Genomic DNA, 3142 nt, shown 5'->3' on the forward strand with positions numbered 1-3142 from the left:
AAATATGAAGAGCTTCAAAATGTTTCACAAATATGAAGAGCATGAAACGGTCTGAAAAACAGGAGGATCATGAAGCGGTGTTCAAAAACATGAAGAGCCTGAAAAGGTGTGAAAAATATGAAGAGCTGCAAAAGGTGTCAAAAATATGAGGAGCATGAAACGGTCTGAAAAATAGGAGGAGCATGAAACGGTGATCAAAAACATGAAGAGCCTGAAAAGGTTTGAAAAATATGAAGAGCTTCTAAAGGTGTCAAAAATATGAGGAGCATAAACGATCTGAAAAATAGGAGTAGCATGAAGCTGTGTTCAAAATCATGAAGAGCCTGAAAAGGTGTGAAAAATATGAAGAGCTCAAAAAGTGTCAAAAATATGAGGAGCATGAAACGATCTGAAAAATAGAAGAAGCATGAAACGGTGATCAAACACATGAAGAGCCTGAAAAGGTGTGGAAAATATGAAGAGCTTCAAAAGGTGTGAAATACATGAGGAGCATGAAACTCTCTGAAAAATAGGAGGAGCATGAAGCGTTGTTCAAAAACATGAAGAGCCTGAAAAGTTGTGAAAAATATGAAAAGCTTCAAAAGGTGTCAAAAATGAGATGTGCATTAAACGGGCTGAAAAATAGGAATAACATGAAACGGTGTTGAATATCATGAAGAGCCTGAAATAATGTGAAAAATATAAAGAGCTGCAAAAGGTGTCAAAAATATGAGGAGCATGAAACGGTCTGATAAATAGGTGGAGCATGAAGCTGTGTTCAAAAACATGAAGAGCCTGAAAAGGTGTGAAAAATATGAAGAGCTTCAAAAGGTGTGAAAAATATGAGGAGCATGAAACGGTCTGAAAAATAGAAGCAGCATGAAACGGTGTTGAAAAATATGAAGAGCCTGAAAACGTGTGAAAAATATGAAGAGCTTCAAAAGGTGTGAAAAATATAAAGAGCTTCAAAGGTGACAAAAGTGAGATGAGCATGAAACGGTCTGAAAAATAGGAGGAGAATGAAGTGGTGGTGAAAAACATGAAGAGCCTGAAAAGTTGTGAAAAATATGAAGAGCTTCAAAATGTTTCAAAAATATGAAGAGCATGAAACGGTCTGAAAATCAGGAGGATCATGAAGCGGTGTTCAAAAACATGAAGAGCCTGAAAAGGTGTGAAAAATATGAAGAGCTCAAAAAGTGTCAAAAATATGAGGAGCATGAAACGATCTGAACAATACGAGGAGCATGAAGCAGTGTTCAAAAACATGAAGAGCCTGAAAATGTGTGAAAATTATGAAGAGCTTCAAAAGGTGTCAAAATTGAGATGAGCATGAAACGGTCTGAAAAATAGGAGGAGCCTGAAACGGTGTTGAAAGACATGAAGAGCCTGAAAAGTTGTGAAAAATATGAAAAGCTTCAAAAGGTGTCAAAAATGACATGAGCATGAAACGGTCTGAAAAATAGGAGGAGCATGAATCGGTGTTGAAAAATGAAGAGCCTGAAAAGGTGTGAAAAATATGAAGAGGATCAAAAGGTGTCAAATATATGAGGAGCATGAAAAGGTCTGCAAAAAAGAAGGAGCATGAAGTGGTGTTGAAAATCTTGAAGAGCCTGAAAAGGTGTGAAAAATATGAAAAGCTTAAAAAAGTGTTAAAAATATGAGGAGCAAAAAACGGTCTGAAAAATAAGAGGAGCATGAAGCGGTGTTCAAAAACATGAAGAGCCTGAAAAGGTGTGAAATATATGAAGAGCTTCAAAAGGTGTCAAAATATTAGGAGCATGAAACGGTCTGAAAAATAGGAGGAGCATAAAGCTGTGTTGAAAAACATGAAGGGCTAGAAAAGGTGTGCAAAATATGAAGAGCTTCAAAAAGTGTGAAAAATATGAGGAGCATGAAACGTTCTGAAAAATAGGAGGAGCATGAAGCGGTGTTCAAAAACATGAAGAGCCTGAAAAGGAGTGAAAAATATGAAGAGCTTCAAAATGTTTCAAAAATATGAAGAGCATGAAACGGTCTGAAAAATAGGAGGAGCATGAAGTCCTGTTGAAAAAAAAAGAAGAGACTGAAAAAGTGTGAAATATATGAAGAGCTTCAAAAGGTGTCAAAAATATGAGGAGAATGAAATGGTCTGAAAAATAGGAGGATCATGAAGCTGTGTCGAAAAACATGAAGAGCCTGAAAAGGTGTGAAAAAAATGAAGAGCTTCTAAATGTGTCAAAAATATGAGGAGCATGAAACGGTCTGAAAAATAGGAGGATCATGAAGCGGTGTTCAAAAACATGAAGAGCCTGAAAAGGTGTGAAAAATATGAAGAGCTCAAAAAGTGTCAAAAATATGATGAGCATGAAACGATCTGAAAAATAGAAGGAGCATGAAACGGTGATCAAAAACATGAAGAGCCTGAAAAGGTGTGAAAAATATGAAGAGCTCAAAAAGTGTCAAAAATATGAGGAGCATGAAACGCTCTGAAAAATAGGAGGAGCATGAAGCGGTGTTCAAAAACATGAAGAGCCTGAAAAGTTGTGAAAAATATGAAAAGCTTCAAAAGGTGTCAAAAATGAGATTAGCATTAAACGTTCGGAAAAATAGGAATAACATGAAACGGTGTTGAAAATCATGAAGAGCCTGAAATAGTGTGAAAAATATAAAGAGCTGCAAAAGGTGTCAAAAATATGAGGAGCATGAAACGGTCTGATTAATAGGTGGAGCATGAAGCTGTGTTCAAAAACATGAAGAGCCTGAAAAGGTGTGAAAAATATGAAGAGCTTCAAAATGTTTCACAAATATGAAGAGCATGAAACGGTCTGAAAAACAGGAGGATTATGAAGCGGTGTTCAAAAACATGAAGAGCCTGAAAAGGTTTGAAAAATATGAAGAGCTTCTAAAGGTGTCAAAAATATGAGGAGCATAAACGATCTGAAAAAAAGGAGTAGCATGAAGCGGTGTTCAAAAACATGAAGAGCCTGAAAAGGTGTGAAAAATATGAAGAGCTCAAAAAGTGTCAAAAATATGAGGAGCATGAAACGATCTGAAAAATAGAAGAAGCATGAAAAGGTGATCAAACACATGAAGAGCCTGAAAAGGTGTGGAAAATATGAAGAGCTTCAAAAGGTGTGAAATACATGAGGAGCATGAAACTCTCTGAAAAATAGGAGGAGCTTGA

Source organism: Dama dama, unplaced genomic scaffold (assembly GCF_033118175.1).
Source record: "Dama dama isolate Ldn47 unplaced genomic scaffold, ASM3311817v1 ptg000093l, whole genome shotgun sequence".
In the NCBI taxonomy this organism is placed as follows: domain Eukaryota; kingdom Metazoa; phylum Chordata; class Mammalia; order Artiodactyla; family Cervidae; genus Dama; species Dama dama.